The 22,095-nt window shown below is 34.1% G+C and overlaps 1 protein-coding gene across 8 annotated transcripts in view; it reads right to left on the bottom strand.

The window, feature by feature from the left end:
• Positions 1-2,516: 2,516 nt before the first annotated feature.
• The window catches only part of LOC143910264 (LIM domain transcription factor LMO4.2), a 361,988-nt gene continuing 342,409 nt past the window's right edge, over positions 2,517-22,095 (bottom strand). For 7 of the 8 annotated variants that reach the window (XM_077428659.1, XM_077428661.1, XM_077428663.1 and 4 more), the window contains one exon: positions 2,517-3,171. The gene's annotated coding sequence lies outside the window, so the exon portion shown is untranslated. The remainder of the gene's footprint in view (positions 3,172-22,095) is intronic. The other variant, XM_077428665.1, reaches the window with a different exon arrangement.

Below are 22,095 nucleotides of genomic sequence, written 5' to 3'. Positions count from 1 at the left end.
AAACAGATGGATCGAAATAAATTCAGAATAAAATTACTCGACGACACGAGGTCCTGGGTGGCGAGCGGGAAAGGGAAAGGCAGCAGGATATCAAAGAAAAGGGGTTGCGTTTTTTTTTTCATTCATCGTAACCCGCTTTCAAGACGGGAAAAAGGAGGAAAATAATTAATAAAACAAGAAGTAAATATATTTTAAATTCGTTTATTTCCCTCTTCATTTTCTTATTATGTAAATGAAACAACGTTGAGATTTGTTGCGACCCGAAAAGCGGTCGAATTGCACGGCTTTCGAGCCGAAGAAAAGCCTCACAAAGGCTCTGCGGGGCGAAAAGGTACAATGTGTCGAGGACATGACTTTCGGACTCTACACAGCGGTTATCCAGTTCAGAGCACAAGCACAAGCGCTAAAGAGTCAATTAATCTAATGAGAACACGCTAAAAGCGACGCATTTATCAGCATCAAAAGGTCAACGGTTACCATAAAAACAAACAACTTAGAAGTACGTAAAATCTGCAAATAATAGAGATCGGTGGAATAGTAAGCAATTCATACATTCATCTTTGCGGATTTCCTCCCCTTTCAACGATGCGCACTTATACCTCTCCCTATCGAGAGTTTCGCATCAAAAAACAATACGTCAGCATCGGGGAGTAAATAACGTCCGCATTCGATATCCCATGGATTCAAATGCGATGGAAAAAGCGAGGAAAACTCGCTTTCGGCGAACGGTAGCAATCTTGCGGTTCTGCCCGTTTCGTGTACTTCGAAAATCGTCATCGACGAACTTAAAGACCATAAAAAAGGACAAACGTCGTAGAAGACTTGGCATGAATCCCCCCTTATTTTAGATGTTGGCTTTTTTTAAGACGGAAAATTCGCAGCGAAGTAAAAAATACATCCCCTCTAAGTGTCTTTAATCTGCTGAAGAGTCGTATAAAAAAAAACCATATGACCATTTGAAGTGTAATATAAAAACAATTGGTTTTAAAATGACTGTTAATGCTCGTACTCTGAATGTGAATATTGAAACGTAAGAACAAAACAAATCAATATCCGGAACATAAAATGTATTTACATAGTTTGACCGTATTAATGGATAAAACGTGTCAGAGGAGGAGATACATAAGTAGGCAAGCATTTTGCACGGCAAATTTCCATTAATAAATATTCTGAATGTCGTGTGAAAACAGATAAAAATTAACTGACAAACCAACAAGTAAAAAACACCAACGTCTTAGATAACATTGATATAATAATAATAATACAAAAAAAAAAGTTTGTTCATATCAACGTCATTATCAAATAATCTTAAAGAGATATTATAACATTATAATTACAAAAATGTACAATGTTCGATCACAATGTGTTCTCTCTCAACCCATACAATATACATATATGTATATTTATTTAATTATTAGGTATATTCGGTACGATAATAGTGTATGTTGGACATACATGTTGAATTAATTGAAGAGGTGAATTGGCATTGTAATTTTTTAACCCTCCTCGGGGAAAATTTGTTGCAACAAATCATTCTATTCATAAATTCATTAATATGAAACACATTACAGGACAAAAAAGTTCATAGCTTATTTTAAAAAGGAGGGTTAATGTATATAATAAACGAAAGAATACAATTTCAACACGTTAACTGTTCATATACACACGTTTATAAAAACAAGAACAGAATACTTTTTTTATACATTATGTATTATTCTAGACATAAGCTCGCCATTTCATTGTTCATATTTTTGATATAATCCATTATAAAAAACAAAAACAATTACAAATTTAATTCATTGACAGTTAACGCGTTGTTGATTTAAAATTTTGTTTACTTCATTTAATTTCTATTAGGGTTTTATGAATACATGTATGACTAAAAATGTTGATCAACTTTACACTTCGTTTATTCCATAACAAAAACAAATTTCTATTTGTGATCACAAATAATATGCGTCATAAATTTATACACAAATTGGTAATATCGTGCGTTTCAGATGAATCGAGTTGTGAAATGCATCTCTTAAATAATAGTTAACATATATAATGTATTTATTTTTCCATTGACGTCCATTTCTTAATTAATGTTTATTTATTTATAACAGTAAACATTTATAATTCGGAGTTTATATTATAATGTCTTACAACACTAAATGGTCATTTTACACAGATTGTATTGCTTCTAAATGATATTTGGGTATATTACATGTACAATTATATAATATATGTATAATCAGAATTCATTCACAATAATACTGTCGGCGTGAAAGTGTTCGACACTTGATAATAACATTAATAAAAGATAAATACTGATAAAATAATTGATTGATCGATATTATTTGTTGGTTAACTATTATTTTAAATTAAAAAACATTGGAATTAATTTGATCTTTCTTAATATTGAGTTGAAAATAAATATGTCTACATAATATTTACATATAAACAATTGATATTATATATATAAATGTGTGTTTTTATAATATATATGTAGTATATATATATTTTTTTTTTTTGAGAACTTCTTTCCTTATGTAATAGTATAATATATACATCGTTTTTGTTTATGACCCATAGACATAACATGGATGTTGGACTTATATTATGGCAAAAATTAATTTAAAGAAATAATAATAATAAAAACACTAACATGGGATCGAGATCACACAAGGACAAAAACGGTAGCCTTGCATTTTTCAAGGCAACAAGTCTCAAATTACAAATTAACTATGCATTAACTTAATCCTTAACAGAGTCTCACTTTCGTCAACCAATATATTTTAATTGAACTTTCATTTACTTCTCGTGATGATAATAGCACTGATATTATTTATTAACTTATTTTCCAGGATTTTTATTTTTCTTTCATTAACTAATTAAAGATCAACTAATTCAATCAAATTTAAGTACAGATCGATAGTCACGAACGTTTTAGTTTTTAGTCTAGCACGAAACCTTCGTGGTTTAAGTTCAGTCATTTTTTTCGCCATTAACTTAACACCGACGAACACTGTGATGCTTGGAAATCTTCTTGCGACGAAACGGCGATGGTGAAATCAGTTTTCAGACAGAAAATCAATTTTCATCATCAGGGGTGACATGATTTTCTGTCCACCAATTTGCAGTCGTCCTTTGTTGTGGGTATGCAGGAAGATAAGCGCATTCCATCATCTGAAAACAACAAACAGAATCGGTTAATATCACTATGTAATAACACATTAATATAATATACTTATAATCCATTGTAAGCTTTCAATATTTGCTCTAACGCCACGATCAATGATATATGTACATATGTTATTTATTCAAGAAGACTTAACAAAGATTAAGTAGGTAATTTGGAATGAAAAATGAAGAAACATTAATTAGATTTCAATTTATCAACACCCGTAAAAGTCTGACCTTGGAGATTTTACCATCTTTGATCTGAAATTTTGTCATTAATAAATAAATATATAGAATAAGGGCTTTTAATTTCCTCAATGCTAAGTTTTTACCCAAAACTTACATATATTAGATCTTAGTTGGAATTTGCATATATATGTTCTATTTGGAACTCATCATTTTAAAAATGTATTTAAAAGGGTTCAAATAAGAATTTAAAAAATGCCTTCCGAACTGAAATCACTTTCATACGATAGGAGATTGAAAAGAATGAATCTATGTATCTCCATTAGAGACGAGAAAAATTAGAGGAGATCTAATCGAAGTTCACAACTTTTATAAAACCAATACAATTAATTGGAATACAATTAATTAAAAGTCTGACCTTGGAGTTATGATTAACCTCTCGACATTTAACAAAACCTTTCATCTGAGAGGTCACATGTACTCTCAGAATCCAAAAAGATATTTTTTATAAAAAAAAATAAGAGAATCTTTCAAATATAGAGGTTAAAATTTGGAATAGACTATCAAATGAAATAGTAACTTCTAATAAACTAATCTTTTTAAAAATAAACTATAAATTTATCGGTTTTTGTAGTTTTTCTTTATTCTAAATATATCATCATCTATAGCTGTTCACCATCTACTGCTGGATGAAGGCCTCTCCAACACGGTTCCACTCGTCTCTGTTTTGCGCAACTCTTATTCATCTCACCCCACACAATTTCCAAATGTCGTCTACCCATCATTCCTGCGGTGTCCCTTTTGATTTCTTTCGGGTACCATTCTGGCACTTTTTTTGTCCACCTTTCATCCATTTTTCTAGCCACGTTGCCCACCCATTGTCATTTCAATCTCTTCACTATATCTATTCTATCTACTATCTACTACCCTTGTCATACTTCTTTATTCTATATATTTTACTATTATTGTTGGCAAACCATTTGGATCCATCGGCCATGCTACCTCTCTCAAGTATTTGTAAGTAAAAAAAATCAAATAAAAATGTCTGTTTTTCTACTATGCAAATGTACAATTTATATTGCAGTACTTAACTTGGATCGCAGACACATATTAAGCATGTATGTATATAATTTTTTAAGATTTTTACTTTTTGTTGCAACTTTCATTAGCTCAAGTAACGCCGACCAATCCAGCTATTACATATACATAAAACTATCGAAGAAAATCATTTTTGTTATGAGAATCATCGTTAGCATCCTAAAAAGACAGAGTTCGCTTGTAAGAAATTGTAATATAGACAATTTCATACCGTATCATAGCATCTTTAATAATAATTCCATGAAATTTCATCAACAACACTAAGAATGAATGAATTTAAAAAAAAAATCACATTAAAATATACAATATGAGAATCGATTTATATATCTATTTCAATTCACTTCGATCCGCCATATTGTTGTGTAAATTACAAGCGATGACAGCCGACGTCAAGCAGTACGTTCGCGCATAAGATAAGGCTCATTTATTTGATTTATGTCGGCGTTGCATTGTGCCTGGAAAGGAACAGGTTAATCTTTCAGCGGCCCTTTCGAAGCGGAACGACCGACTCGATAAATTTGACAAAGTGCAACGATGCAATCCGACAAAGCGCTATTATTACAGTTCGATCGATCGTTACTGTCTCGCGGGGGTACGCGTCAGATAAACAATGGCCGGGGAGGGGGGATAATTAATTCATACGACAGAAGTTTTTATAGACCCGAATGAATTGTTCGACCGGTGGTGCGCACATATTAAATCAAGTCGAATTAGCGAATGCATTCGTAAGCTGCAGCTTCCAAATGCATAAAGGATGTCCTGCATCGCTCGTGGCCCCCGCACAATGCACGCTGTCCTCATAATTCACCGGAGCCACCCCTGGCTGTAATGAATAAGCCCCTGAAGCGAACGAGTACAGCCAATTCGATCAATTGAGATATTCAACCCTTCAGAAACAATTGTTTTCGAAATAATTTAATTATCATTGAATTCAATTTCAAATTATGAAACGTATTCACGATTGTATGTATGTACATATGTATGTAAATGTGAAAAGTCAGAACTCCTATAACGAGCTGGTTCCTTTCAGTAAAATGTAAGAAAAGAAAATTTAAAAATATAAGTGAAAATGCAAAACCTTCTATTTTGTATCATGTTTTCTTAAAAATTTCATTATTTTATTTTATTTATGCAGGTATATCCATTTTTTTTTTTCATTAACCTGCATCTATGGTCAATATTGTAAATTCAAGTATATTTCAAGGCCAATTTCAAAAATCAATCATCATTTTTTGTAGCATTTTAAATATCAAAAAATTATGAGATGCTCTAAACTTAATTTTTTTCTAAGCAAATTGGACAGGATTGACAATTTGTCGGAACCGTTTCCAATGAAATCAGATAAATTGGCAACTCTTAATTGACCTTAGAGTCACATATCCAGCGACAAAGTCAGGAATAGAACCCGTGACCATACAATCGAAAGCATTACATGCTAACCACTGATCTACATATGTCGCTGGTAATAATATTACTTTACCTATGTATGTAAGTAGTAACAATAGATGAAGTTTTGTGAGCATGCAAAAAATCGATCTCGAGATTTTGACTGAATTGAACTTCAATCAATCACCGATCACTTTATCATGGTTTTAAAAAAATGTGTGTCTGTAACTCGAATACCGTTAATCCTATCACACTTACTTAGTATCAGTTACTGAAGTGGTACCTCCCCTTATAGGTCTTCGCTATTTTACAAGTTTTTAAATTCAATTATCTCCTAAGCCGCTTTAAATGGGCTGAAACTTTTTAATATGTAATGGTTCATTTATACCAGCACAGCTCACGTACGTGAACAGCAGCTCGAAAAATATTCATCAGTACGTTCTATATGGACACATTCATATGTATGTTCCGTAATGTATATGTGCGTAAGCGAAATAGAAGCAACCGACACGATCAATCCATATTATACAGCAGTACACATGATGTCATAGTTGCGAATGCACGCGTACTAACGAAAGTGCGCATGCGCATATGAATATTTTCGGAAGCGTCATGTTGTGACAATATTTACTTGAGCAACACGACGTAAGCAATATTGAGCCGTATCGTCGCGCTATGTAATGTATATGTGAGCCGATTTTTCCTTGCACTCGTCCAAAACAAGTATGAACGTGCCGAAAACGGGGCGTTTTGTATAATATGAATAGAAGTAGTATTTTCCATGCAATGCTGGGTATTTATTTATTTTACACATGTATTTATTAAATACACCAAGTATTATTAGTGTTATACAAAGAAAATACGTATTAATTAACAACCACAGCTATGTACATATGAAACGATCGACCTGGAGTCACAAATCCAAGGTCTGGCCAGCAGAAACCAGCGGGATTTGAACCCGTGACCACTTTGTTCAAAGCATTATATGCTACTAGTCTATGCTGCTGGTTATATAGTTTTTTTTTTATTAATATTTTTACTTCAACCGGAAGTACATAGTACTTTTACTCTAAAGAATCGAGTACACATAAGTAAGTAGCTGTAATAGAAACCGCATAAATAAATCGCCCTGATTATTCTTATAGCAGGTGTTTCTAATTCAATGATCTCCAATGATTTCCAACGGCAGATAGCAAGATGCAATTTTGTGCAAGGAGAGCGTCACGCTCGACTCCGAAAATGTCGTAATAGGCTTACGAATGCGTAACAAAACGCTCAATAAGCTTGGACACGGTTCATTCGACAAACGTATTGAAAAAAAAAACGCAAATGCAAAGCCGACCGTGAAATGATATTTTCTAAGATCGAATTTATATATAAAACAATAAACCGGTGGCCATTTAGTGCGAAACTCGACTGTCACGTAACGCAAAACCTACACCTCTCAAACAGTATAATCGACACGAAATGAATCAAGTCGTGGCGAATCGATCATCGACTCGAGTGGTTTTGCGATCGAGTACACTTTAAGAAGCGTTAAGTGATATTTGCTCCGATTTGGAAGACGTATACACGACGACCGTAAATAATACGTTTTATTTTATTTATTATTGTTGTTGTTGTTTTGTAATACTCTTTTTGTTCAGTATTCACCGCTAATTTAGTGCGATAAACTATTCAGTGGTGGGAAACGTAACAACCTGGCGTTATTCATCGACGTTGGTCTGCCAGTGATGGATGATAAAAATTTCGGCCATGATTCATAAAAAATGCATATGGCGGTCGTGAATCGACGCGATGGTAGAAGCGACATAATTTATTTTGCGGTGTTTTCCGACATTTTCGGCAAATTAAATCACAAAAAAATCCGTTATATAGCACGCAATAAAATTGCCGGTGTACATTTCTGTATAGCATTTTGAAGCAGTACATATGTATAATGGCACGACATGACTGATTATTTCGTACTATCTAATTATTTTGACAAGTTTCTCCTACATTTCTTCAAACATGCATATCATCGTTATCGATCACTGTCAATACAAGGATAAAATATCACCTAAAACACTCCAGGAGGTGAGTTTTAGATTGGGTCGCCATTGCATATATCAGGCGTGCTATCGTTTTTTTACATGTACAAAACAATGTGTGTTTGCGCCCTTATCTATAGATTTATTTAACACATGTAATACATACACATGTCTGTACATATTCGAGTTCAGATCCGATTAGAGAAGTATATATATTTTTATGTAATCGTATATGTATATGAAAATTGTTGAGGAAACGAATCAATGTTTCATTTAAATTTAAAGTCTATTGACTGTTTGATTCAAATGAGATGTTCAGCTAATGAAGTCAAATTAGAAAAGTCAATAGAATATTTGAAGCGAAAAGAAAATGATGAGGAAAATGTTAAAAATTGTTTTTATACGTATATAATTGTGAAATATTATTTTAGTACACACATCAATCTCTCAATACATATGTATATGAGCCGTTATATTTGTAAGTGGCGTAAATTCACTTTTCTTCTTTTCGAGAAATATCTCGTAAAACGTTAAATATAATGTTTTGCGTTTTACAATATTTAAAAATACTAGTGGCTTGTATTTGTAGTGCAACTTGTGAATTTAGTTTAAATTGGACTTCCGACACTTTCAAATATAGCAACTTATATATCCTTTCTGTAACTACATACTAATCAAATTGAATTCGATGTTTTTGGAATTGTAAAATTATGGAGTATTATACTTGATTTCATTCAATATATGTATGTACACATATGTATAATACATACAATATGTATCTCCACTTATTAACCAAAATTTTCATCCCAGAAGGAAAAAAAAAGGAAAGGCATTGCAATCATCACTTTCCGTGAAAAATCAATATACACCTGAAATTGTTTGAATGCATGTATTTTATAACAAATGGCTACCCCATAAAATAACCAAGGTGTTTTGTGAAAAAATTTGGATCGTCGAATTGTTCCGTGGAAGAATAAGATAGAGAAACCTTGATCCAGAAGATGAATTGACCGAATAAAATAATGGTTTCATCTTAACATAACTATATCAGCAGACAGTAAAGAATGAAAGAGGCAGTTTGAATATTCATGATTTTCATTTCGGATGTTGCGCATTCCATGGACCGCAAGGCGCACGAGCGTCTCCGTTCTCAAAGAGTTGACAGTTTCAGAGAAATTCTCCACAACACGTAGAAAAAGGATTCTTTCTGACTTTGGACTTGTTGTCAGTAAGAATGTGTAGAATCTCAAGAAGATGGTAAAGGCGAGCAAAAAGACTGTTTACCACAAGATGGTCAGATCAAATCAAAGAACTGATGTGAGTGTCCCTTGGCATTGCATTTAGCTAGGTATATAACGGGCGGATCGTCCACCGGATGCCAGATGACAGGAAATGATCACGATGCTCATCAATCAATCAATCAGTTCACAAGGAAGGACCTTAAAGATCATAGTAAATAGATAAATAAGTAGTTATGGAATAAATACGTATGTCGAATCAATCCAGTTAGTAATTGTAGTATAGTAGACGTATAAATACGAGTCAGCCAGTAGACGTATGAATTCTGCCATATCAAACTGGAATACTACACAACACAATATCGAATATCAAATAATGGATGCCGAGAGTGCATAGCCACCTTCAGTCAGTTCCGTCAACATGTCCAAGCGAATTTAATTAAGAAGATAAGTGTTGAGATGTACACTGGAGCTGACTACAGGTGAGGAGTTGGGGGGAGGGTTGGTGGTGGTGAGGGGAGCAACTCTCAACACTGAAGAGGGGAAGAGGGACGCAGCACCTGTACCACCGGCTCCGGGGAGATTGGTCTAATCATGCTAATGGCCAATATACACGGCGTTCGTGGGTGGGTCGGGAAGTGGGGGAGAGACAGCACTACCCATCCGCATCTGAAAAATAACCCCACCCCCCATCTACCTCCCTTCCGGCCCGGCCACTTGTTACTTACCCAGATGAATTCTTCAGGCACAAAGTGCCAGCAAAAATATTTAGTGAGCCTAAAAGCTACCCGAACCGTACGAGAGCGCTCCTCTAGCTTTTATTCGTTCCACTTTATTTCAATAGATTTTGAATTTAAACACGTCGTGGCGGACTTTATGCCACGAGTCTGTTCAACGTATGTATGTAGGATTTTTCGCAAACATTTTGTTTTGATGCATAATACATCACGTTATACGTAACGTGTCCTTTCACATTTGCACGAAATGTTTTAGTTTATTTTTTCAAATTAAAATCGTACGACTTTCGTGTAAAAATATAAATAAACGAGCCCTCGTTTGGCGGAAAACTTTTTCTGTTGACAAATTTGTTTAAATGATTTCGAAATCATTTTTCGAGTGAAGATGTTGTACCGTGGTAAGTATAAACATGACGTAATAAATCTTAAGTGCGAAAACTCAAAGGAACTCTAATCTGTATATAAAAATTCAATTTGAATTGTTCATCGCTAATTAATTAACAATTTTTTTAGTCTTTGAATTTAAGGTGTGATTCTTAGCTAATAACACTTTTTTTAATTTTTACATAGATGTCATGTTATTTAAAATAAATTACGATTTAACAACGTTGGCTCATTGAACTACGGTTATAGTTGAAGTGTATTTTCAGTTGTAATATATTTTGACTAGTTGGGATATATTCCATCTAACCTGGTACCAACTACCGTTATAGTTTAAGTGTATTTTCAGTTCCAATATATTTTGACTTGTTGGAATATATAAGGTTTACGTCACGTAAGTTGATTCATATGGCGAATTATATTCCAACTGGTCAAAATATATTATAATTGAAAATAGAGTTCAACTATAAGTCGGTATCAAGTTCGATGAAGGTTAGGTTTTCATGAAAACGTCATTCAACTAGTAAATTGAGTTGGAAAGTCACATTTTTGTTTAGAACACATTATTAGAGTTATCGTAATACGGTACTTATTACTTTTATTCGTAATATCTAGTAATTATTAATGCATTATTGAATTCTAAAGCATTCGTAAAAAGATCAGAGCTCTCAAAACTCAACTGTTATATGATATAACTTATATTACACATGGCGCACATTGTTGAAAGTTTATTTGCGCTTGTAGAGATATAATTTACTAGTTGAATTGTATTCGAATATGAATGACCTAAAACGCCAGTTGGAATATATTACAAATAAAAATACACTTCGACTGTAACATATACAATATGTATGTATAACATAAGAATTAAATAATGAAAGCAAATGACGTTATAACAACGTTGCGCATCAATCAACTTATTAAAAAGAAATTTTGTTATAAAAAGAATAATTTATAAGGAATCAAAACGTAAAATAAATTTATTGTTTAATCGCAGGTTGGAAAAAATATGGCGGGCATCACGAATCAAATTTTAACTGTTGAGCGGAGCAAATCTGAAGATAATGGAAAAAGAAATATGTGCATAGAAAAAAAAATTCAATCAAAAAGTTTCAACTGTATTTTTGAAGACTTTTTTTGAAAAATTTTTAACACTTCACTCTTCGGACTTCTTACACAAATTTTCCGGTGAGTGTGTATATATACCTATATAATAGGTATCTAAATAGCCTTAAAGCACCAATGCAGATTTTACTTATGTGCAAATTTACATTGAATCACGTTGAAAAATATGAATTTTTAGACAAATCTTAAGTATTAGTGCGAAAATTGACGTCGTCTTGTTGTTACATGTTGCATCTTCAATTCCTTAAACTGCTTAAGGAATTAAATTTCTATCAATATACTATTACTACATAGTACTTGAATACCTATTCAACTTAAAGAAACAACCAAAGTGAATCGGACAAGAACAATCCCATTACTTTTCTCTCGTACTCTGAGCAGAGACCCAGATCGAAATATGAATATGTATAACGAATCGCTTTGTTTTTTTTTTACTTGTGATTTATCGTAGTTTCATTATTGTTGTAGTACAATTTATGCGTAATTGTGGTCATGGGGTTGTCCAGCAGAGGTCACCAGCACATAACGACTTCCTGTCCAACGGGGTATGCATTGTGCGCTCACCAGCTGACGAATTAAGCATTTCACTGCCTAACGACGGGGAACGGGCTCCGGAACGATTAACTTCGTAAATACCGACTCGTATTTAACCCAAAAGTTGGTCCTAGACTAGAGAGGTAGATGGATTTACAAACGGGGCTCCTAATCGCTCCAGCTAGACGAGAAGATCTTGCCGGACAATCGCCGTGTGATTGTTGGCTATAATTTCATTTGAATTTGTACAGCTAGCCGTGTGGGATTCGTCTCACGCAGCTTTCGAGAATTGTGTACGATTAATGAGTACTATTTTCGGATCAATTAGTCACAGGGGGTGGGGGGAGGAAATTAAGTTTAAATTCCGTTTTATATTTGTCTGAGAATGTCAGTGTGTTTGAATTAGGTAAATAAACGCGCAATGTCAATATGTGTTGAAGTTTCTAGTGTAAATGAGTTAATATTGGCGTGGCGTGCTAGACCGCCATTTGTGGACATCATCAATCAAACGTATTGCACAAAACAGTATACACATACATACATATGGCCCAAAACCCCTATTATACAATTATTAAACTGTAGTAGGGCTTAGGTCTCGTGAAAGCTCTACCAATAACCGCTATAGCAAAAGTGGGGTTCGAATCTCACAAATTGCTCGATTGTCATTCACCCTTCGAATGATTTCGCTTAATTCTTATTGGGAATTCAATGACTCAATTCTTTACTTGTGAATATTATGTATGCTTCACAAATCGACTAGCATTTTAATGCTAAGCATATAATCTTTCGATATATGACGCGGAAACAGACTAACAGTAGGAAGGAACAAGATGAAGGTTCAGATTTTTTCAACAAATTGGAGAATCGTTATCAGAGATTATTGCAATCGCGAAGACAAATTTAATGCCGCTGGAACTTACATATTATCATCATTATATCCCAGATATACATTCGCCATCCACTACTGGATGAAGACTTCTCCAACGCGCTTCCATTCGTTTTGTTTTGGACAACTCTCATTCATCTCATCCCACACATTTTGCTAATTTCATCCACTGATCTCCCATGTATTATATATGACTTTCCTTGCAACCTTTTATATTCTCTCGGGTACCATTTGACGACTTCTTTAGTCCATTGCCATTTCAACTAAAACCTATAAAGATGTACATATGTATATTGAAATATTGTCTTCGAAAGAATTAGTTACTTCTTAATTATGAATATTGATCAATAGCACTGTACAACTTTTGTTCTCTTTTAAATTAAATTTATATTTTAACATGACATGACACCTATGGTATTAAACTTGTACAAATAAAAATTTAAAGATTGTAAATTTGAAATCATATTCAAATAGTGGTGACAAATAATAGGTAGGATGGTTTTCGGCAATTTTTGATGAGAAACCGTTTCAACAATGAAATCAGATAAATTGGGAAGCTTTGATAATAAACGTTCGACTTGGAGTAAACCAACGGCGTGGACTAGTTGTTGGCATATTATGCTTTCGAGCAGAGTGGTCACGGGTTCAAGTCCCACTAGAGACCCGCTACTGGCCAGACCTTGGTTTGTGACTCCAGGTACATCGTTTCTTATCAGAGTTTGCCAATTTTTCTGATTTTCATTGAAATGTTCCCTGTAAAAATTTGCATCTCCTTTCCTATCTCTTGCTAATCTCAAGTTATTCAGCGTCCTGAAATTCGCCATTTTTTTCCATAGATGTCACTATGGATGTTTGTATGAATTTTCGCATTGTATAAAATGCTTATGAATATTAATTGCTTTGGAGCGATCTGCAAAGGCGAGTGTTCATGTTCTATGAAATAAAATAAAAAATAAAAACAAATATCCAAGTCTGATCAACAGCACTACAGAATTACTCCAATAAATTCTTTTCAATCGTGATTAGCCCAGGGTTTGAACCCGAGAACTTCTCGGTGGTTAGCACTAACCGAGCTATACTGCTGGGGATCACTTCACCATAATAGTAACTTTTCAGTCAATTTTTCAATAAAAATTAATTGAATCAATTATTTAATACCCCATTGCAACTTTTGTATCAGAAACACTTATTGAACAGTTTTAAGTATGATTTAATTAGAATACGAGGTATGGACGTAATAGTTACTAAAATGGTGATTTATATTTCAATCGTATGACTTTTACTGGTTAACAGATTCGAGTGAAATGAGTTATGAAACTGTGTGGACATACTATATTGGAAGTTCAAGTAACCAATTGAACCGAGTAAATGTTGACCGAAGTGAGTCGATTTAAATCACCGTAGCATCGTCCCAAAGTAATTTTTGGCATTTACGAGCCATGTCGAATACTACATATACACGGTGATGGGATTACGATTAGTGTTGGTGCACTCGAGTGCAATGGTGGTATTTCTGGTCTCGTTAGCTTTATTAGACTGATGTCAGTGTGTGTGTGTTGGTATTCAGATTGCAGTGGCCTTCTATGTTGGTCCACGGACGGGCGGTGCAACGAGCCCCCATTCATGGATATTGTATTATATCGCGAGGAACAAAAACCGTCTGAAACAATGGAGGGCTGAAAGTTTGTGTTGGCCCTGTGGCGTCCAGGATGTGGACCGGGACCTCTCTGGCGAGAAATTATCCTATCGCTCGTCCAGTTTTGTTATGCCCAGAGGCCAGTTAGTCGAGCTGCTAATCCCGAATCAAATTTTCAACTGACTTCCTGCACTCAGATAGTAGAGGTTAACTATGTATGTACATATATACTTGCGAAAATGTATTTCGTATTATTAAATGAAAAAAAAGTCGTAGAATTGTGTCCATTCAGGATTATCTTTGGTATAAGAATAATATATACTATCCCGTTTAACTAGTGAAAGCAATAATAAATAATAAGTTGATTTGAAACTAGTGACTAAAGTAGGCCACTCAAAATAACTCAAGAACAATTTTCAATTTGCTGTACAATTGAGGCTGTTAAGCTTTTGATTCACAACAAGATACAATCGTTCATTTCATGCGACAAAATGCACATAAACAAGGTCGAGCAACTTATTGAAGTCCCATAAATTACTGTAAGAAAAACATTCTTTACATGGAAAGGTTAATTTCAACGTGTAAAGGTTCGTTTATACCAGCTCAAGCCGGCAACCTGCACGTAAACAGCAGCACGATAAATATTTTATATGTACCATACAGCAGTACTTGTCACCGAAACGTATCAAGCAGAACCGGTTTCTTTGGCCACTGTGTGATTTACACATGGTGTGACGTCATAGTGGCGATTTTGAATATTTTCGAAAAAGTCGTATTGTGACAATATTGACTCGACAATAGACGTAAGCAATATTGCACTGTATCGACGCGCTCTGTAATGTATATGTAAGCCGATTTTGCCTTACACTCGTCCAAAACAAGTATGAACTTGCCCAAAACGGGCGGTGCTGTATAGTAGGAATAGAAGTAGTCTTTTCCGTGCAGCGTTGTGCCGAGCTGTTGTTGTGCAATGCTGGACAATATAAACGGACCATACATACATAAAAATCCATTTTTTATATTAAATTGTAATATCATGTAAGTACATACATATGTAGGTTAAATTTTGATAATGTATAAATACACGTTAGGCTGAAGGGTTAAGTAATCATTTATATGTATACGTCATGTATAGGTATTTGCGTACACGATTCGTACGGAACCGGAACCGGAGGGGACAGGTGTGGCACTTTCTCCAGCATTTGAAGCATAAATATGCAAATTGAAATTTGAATTACCCGGTCAACACTTCGTCTGGTTGGAAGAGTGATATCGTTTAAAACGATAGGCTTAATTCGACTCGGTATGTAAATTGGCAAACATTTGTTTTTTAAATACACACCTGCATATTTAATGGCGACATGTTCATTCATGATTAATACATATTATTATTGAAAGGTTGTGGCGTGAGAATTGACTTTCTGAATCAAGGTATTGCACTTTAATGCAATGGTGATTTCGACAAATTGCATTCAAAATTGTGTTGACTTTCCATTAGGCGTTGAAGTGCCGGTAGGGATGCGCAGATAACGAGACCGGTTCGATTTATGTACATGTATGTATGTATATGCTTATATACGCACATGCTCACTATGTGTATGTATGTAAGTATATGCATATGAATCTGTATATAAATCCATATACATATGTATTACAGGCGACAGGACGTTTGCATACAAATTGAAAAGTTTAAGAGTTCGAATCTTTTAAGTTGACTCAAGTATATTCGTATGTAATTGATAAGCTCATATCAATTGTTACACTATTATTTTTGATTATTTGTAGTGGAATGAACTTGGAAAGGATCAAAATGGGTTGGAATTTTAGAATTTAAGATGACCAATATGATCCAGAAAACATCACATTTCATTTTATTTGCTATGTACATGTTTCAATTTCACCATAGGTGCCATAACAGGTTGCTACAAAGCGACATCTATTAACAAACTTGTACATAAATACTAAGCACATTCTACAAACTATGGATATTTAACAATCAATAAATTCGATTTGCGACGAATTTCTGAGAAATGGAAGGGGAGGATGACGATTTTATTGCATCCATCACAAAAATTAAGTTAGATAAAATGACAAAATCTAACAGAAAACGGTCGATCTGACTTTCATAACCATTCAGATCTTGCCAGCAGCGTATATAAATTGAATAATTACTCAATTCCGACTGGGATTTGAACCCTCAACCCCTCTACTGGTAATCAACCAGTGAGCTATACTGTGGCTCGTATTCGATTTCAACATATTCAGCTTCATTTTGAAGAAGCATATACAATTTATTAATAAAAATATTTTTCTAATGTCCTGCACGTCCCACATAGCAGGGTTTTTCAAACTTTCCTTCCACCGAACACTTTGACCAAAAATGTTCACGGTTAAAAAACATCTTGGTTATTTTATTGGGTAGGCAGCCATTATAAAATATTAAGGTTTATATTGGTATTGATCATTTTTCAAGCCAGTGTTTCGCGGAACATGGTTTTGAGAAACCTTTCCTAGAGGAAAATAGTAACGCAATGGGATGAGCCAGCAATAAATCTGAAAATTGTATTAATCCATTTAAATAAAGTGTATCGTTTTTATCTGTGTATGCATTCGTACGAAAGGACAGTGATTTTTTGAGTATGAAGATTTGATTGTGATGGAATTATAGATAATTTATTCAAATAATTTTGTATAAAATAAGGTATAATATAATATAATATACGAAGAAACCATTGAAATAAATAATTAACCAATTACATATATACTACATGTACAATGTATGTATGTATATCGACTCATTTGTTACTTTTCGTAAAATGGTAAGTCGACACGTCGAGTAAAAGTTAGGTGAACTTCAAAACCCGTATAAAACAATACGAAATTATTCAATATTTCATAGGTAGGAAGAAGATGTACTATGTATTATACATATGTACATATGTATGATATACATACATATATAATATGCGCATACTATGTATGTAGAGCGGGCGTTTTCTAGTTGAAAAAGTTTCAAAACGAACATTGTTTCGTGCCGAGGAAAAAATAAGCACGCCCGCAATTTTAATCGGGATCATAAAATAAACGAGCTCAATTACGCCGCGAGTTTATGATTTAATTATGCTCATTAAAAATATTTATTGCTCGAGAGACCGCCGACGCTGAAACGGTGGCTCGGGCACACACACACACATGGCTAATTTACTATCGATCCTTCAATGCCACAATTAAATTTTAATTTTTGTACATAGTGAAGGAATGAACTCGTATTCGTACGAACGTACATATGTATACATATACTGTCGGTCGGTTGGTCCCTTTTGAGTTGGGCCGCTGTTTGCCCCGCGGCCCTGCAAAGTAATCTAAATTAATGTGCGTGTGGTGCAGTTTAAGGTAGGTGGGTTTCAAAGCTCGACCAGCCAGCGTGGAGACAGGAAGCCAGCCGCTGAACCTGCCAGTCTGTTGACCCAACCATAATTGTTCTATTGTCGACGCCGATGGCGAATTAAAATTCTGCCAACCGAATTTTCGCGGCAAACTACAGCCAAGTTCAAAACTCTACGTCTAAACGTGAAATGTTTCAATACATATTTTGTATAAAGGTCAATTCCACATCCGTTTGTTTTAAGAAAAGATTATTTGAGTGGAAAGAGGGCGTGTTAGTGGTTTGAACTACAAAGAGATAGAGCTGGAAACAACGACGAATTTCCGCTGTAAAGTTGCCGTAGGGTCAACTCAGCCGAGTCGGTCAGAGTGCACATGGAAATATGCGACTGCTGTCTCAGCGGTATCCGTCACTATCATTTCAGACAACACGGTCTGGAGAAATGTGTAAGTGGCAATGATTAATAATATTCCTTTCCTTTTGGTTTACTTTCCTTTATTACGGCTTAAGTGGTAGAGGGACTGTCGGTCGTGTGGCGCAGTGCAACTGGTCACATCACTGAACTAGTAATGAGCTGATAACAGCTAATACAAAGCTAAAACTCTATCTATACATATCATATAATACGTTTAAGTCTTCATATTGTTACTTCATAACAATATGAAGAATGTCCACGGTCGTAAAAAAAAAAATAAGTCACAAGATTATATCATTGAATATCTTCAAATGATGCAAAAGATTTTTTATACGTTCGAAAACCTATTAAAAATTGAAATATATAAAGTCGACCGCTGTTTGTTTGCGCTAATTATGTAACCAGTTGCATTTGATAAAAACTGTACATTGTCGTTGTGATATGTTTGTACGAACAATCAGATGTAGCGTGATATTAACGAGAACCGAGCATGCTGTCGCATTCGTGAAATGTGTTGTAACGTTGTAAGGACGTAAAATAATTTTTAATTCTTTCTTATTTAACTATATAACATTATTACAATACAGTGGCGGCATCAGCCCTCTCAGTATATTACAAATGCGTGCTATTTTTGCCGTCCATATGGGCTGCAGACCTCCCAGTATAGTATATATGCATGCTATTTTTGTCTGCATTTGATCACCGGTATGGTCAACGAGCTACTACAGCCTGATTAATCTTTGCAGCGCCCCCCCATGAATTCTCACGAGCCGCCACTGTTTCAATATAATTCAATGCAAGGTCTTTAATAATATTACTGTAAGTTTTGCTGTCCATAACATGACGTTGACAATTACGTTTATCTTCTAAAAAATATAAATATCCATTAATATAACATGTAAGCGTATTCCATAAATAAATTAATAATATAAACTACTTATGTATGTTATATTAAAATTTTATTAATGTAAATATTTCAAAATACGAAACACGAACTCAAAACTAACAAAAAATAAAAGTAAAATTCTACCGACCGCTATAAACACGAACAAAGTTGTATTTCTTGACCAAAATGCAATGCGAAACTGAAACGAAATGTAATTGGCCATCGCGGGTCGAGTGGACAGTGAATGTGATAGCATGAACATTTTACCTAAGTCTCATTCTAGATCGACTATAGTATACAAATTGAATTAAAAAAACAAAATTCACTTATGGGGGAAACAAGAAGAGGCAGACTAGATTGGTATTGGTTTTTTTTTTTGGACAGTTTGCCTTCTGATGATTTTGGTGCTGTTTTATGTTAAAGAACACAACAAATAAATACTATCGTCAAACTGAGTACTATGTTATATATGGATATTACAAGCGATGTTAATTTGGCTTTTGTCAGTATTTTCCGATTTACATATGTATATTGTATGTAATTTAAATATACTAGCTAATAATCTGCAGTCTTGACCTGGATAGATACGGAATCAGCAAATAAGAAGCTATAGGAGCACACAAGACGACTACAAAAAGTGCCTATCGAGGAATGAAATCAATGCGTCAAAGTTCAAATACATAGAGACGTAAGAAGAATGCATTATGCCGTAAAGTATGCAATATGTATTCGTTATTTATCGTTAACAAACGAATGGGGTGAGATTGCATCACGCACTATTCAAATTATAACAGCTCCACTTGCATACAAAGTGTATGAATTTTTGACGAGATCAATCACAAGTGGTACGATTCACACGTTGTTTGCTTTCTTTGTTTGTAACCACTTCGTTAATATTCTTTCGCAGGATGGACTTATTAGCGTCGGCCGTTCGGTGAACCGACGCTTAGCACAAAAACGACCCCGACCAGCCGACCTCTCAGATAAGATCTTTCGTCTATTGTTTTTATTCAAATATGTGTGGCACTTAACGACCCCACCCAAACGCGCCGTCCGCCACGCTGTTTGCACTCTTTTTGCATCGATTTTAATTCGTGATTTACGGTCAAACTTCAAAACGGCGCCGTGGCCTTCTTTTTCCCATGTCATATCTGATTGACGTGTGCTTACGTGTGTTTATGTGCGAAATGGATACATTGTTGAGTGTTATTTTAGAAAGGTGTGAAAAGTGGATCGTTGCAAATGTGTCCATCTGTGATTGATGGGAAATTTAAAACAAAACTAAATCTAAGCGTGTAATTCAATGTGTTTTAAATAAATCGTAGGATTTTATGCAAATTTTTACATCATGTTTCAACTACATACATATATAGACTATGTAGTAGTAACAATGGATGAAGCTTTGTGATTATTCGCAAATCCGACTTCGAGATTTTAACTGATTATATATTTTTTACTGTCTTCCAAAAGATAAAGCAAAATAACGCAATTTGATGAGTAGTAGTCTCCAATTTTCGGATGAAGTCATTGAAATTATTAAGATAAATTTGGTAAAGATAAAAAAAATGTTGGATTGATAATGGCAAAGTCTACATTAGCTCGCCAGTAAATTGTTAAATTTTTTAAACATAATTTATGATATTCGCTTATTCCGAATCGTTGACTTATTTTGGGTTAAAGTGATGGAAACAGGAATATGTGTGTTGATTGTTACATATTTATATGCATAGGAATCAAACATTCACATGAAGCATTGAATTATTTTGGGATGAAAGTAATTGAAACATGAAAATGAGTGTTAAATGTGATTGTATACGAATCAGACATTCACTTAACCCGAAGCATTGACTTATTTTGGGATAAAATTAATTGGAACAGGAACATGTGAATTGCTTGTATATAATATGTATAGGCATCAAAAATTCACTTAACTTGAAGTATTAACTTCTTTTGGAACAAAATTAATTGAAACGGGAATATGAATCAAACATTCACTTGAAGCATTGCCTTATTTTGGGATAAAAGAAATTTCAACAGGAACATGTGAATTGCTTGTATATATATATATATATATATATATATATATATATATATATATATATATATATATATATATATATATATACTCGATACATTGTCAAATATCTCAAACAAAGAAATGACCATCATTCTTGGTGATTTTAATGCCAAAGTCGGTAATAATAGCAACATTGATAACATAGTAGGTAAATATGGATTGGGTATTCAAAATGAGAGAGGAGAGAAACTTATAAGTTTCTGCATTGAAAATAAAATGTCCATTATGAATACTTGGTTTCAACATCATCCTAGGCGATTGTACACTTGGATATCTCCTGGGGATCGTCACCGCAACCAAATCGATTATGTATTAATAAATTCTAGATGGAAATCATCGATACATAACGTCAAAACATATCCAGGTGCAGATTGCGGATCGGACCATAACTTACTTGTTGCTAAATTTCGACTGAAATTGAAAATGATTAAAAGACATCAAAATAAAGCAATTAAACTCACCAATGATGATGTAATTAATTTTGGCAATGTAATCAGAGAAAAAGATGCAGAATTCCAAATAAATCCTAATGTAGATGTAGAAGAGTCTTGGAAAATTTTTAAAGATCTCATAATTCGGTATGCCAGAAAACATCAAACACCGCAAAATGAACATCGTAAGTCTTTTATCTCTGATTCAACTTGGGTTAAGATAAAAGAACGTAAAAGACTTAAACAAACTGGCATAACATCGACAGAATATCTTGAAAGGTATGCAATATTACATAAAGATATTCAAAGGAGTTGTAGGCGGGATAAAGCTAAATATATAAATGACATATGTGAGGAGATAGAAAAACACGCATTAAAGAATCAGGCAAGGGATATTTTTCACAAAGTAAAAATCGTCACTCAAAAATTTTCACCCAAAACTTGGACAATAGATGATCAATTTGGAAACACGCTTACAGATATTGATGTGATACTCAAC

The sequence above is a fragment of the Arctopsyche grandis genome, chromosome 4 (assembly GCF_051622035.1).
Source record: "Arctopsyche grandis isolate Sample6627 chromosome 4, ASM5162203v2, whole genome shotgun sequence".
In the NCBI taxonomy this organism is placed as follows: domain Eukaryota; kingdom Metazoa; phylum Arthropoda; class Insecta; order Trichoptera; family Hydropsychidae; genus Arctopsyche; species Arctopsyche grandis.
Note: the sequence above shows the minus strand (reverse complement) of the source record. Positions and strands in the feature narration are given on the sequence as shown.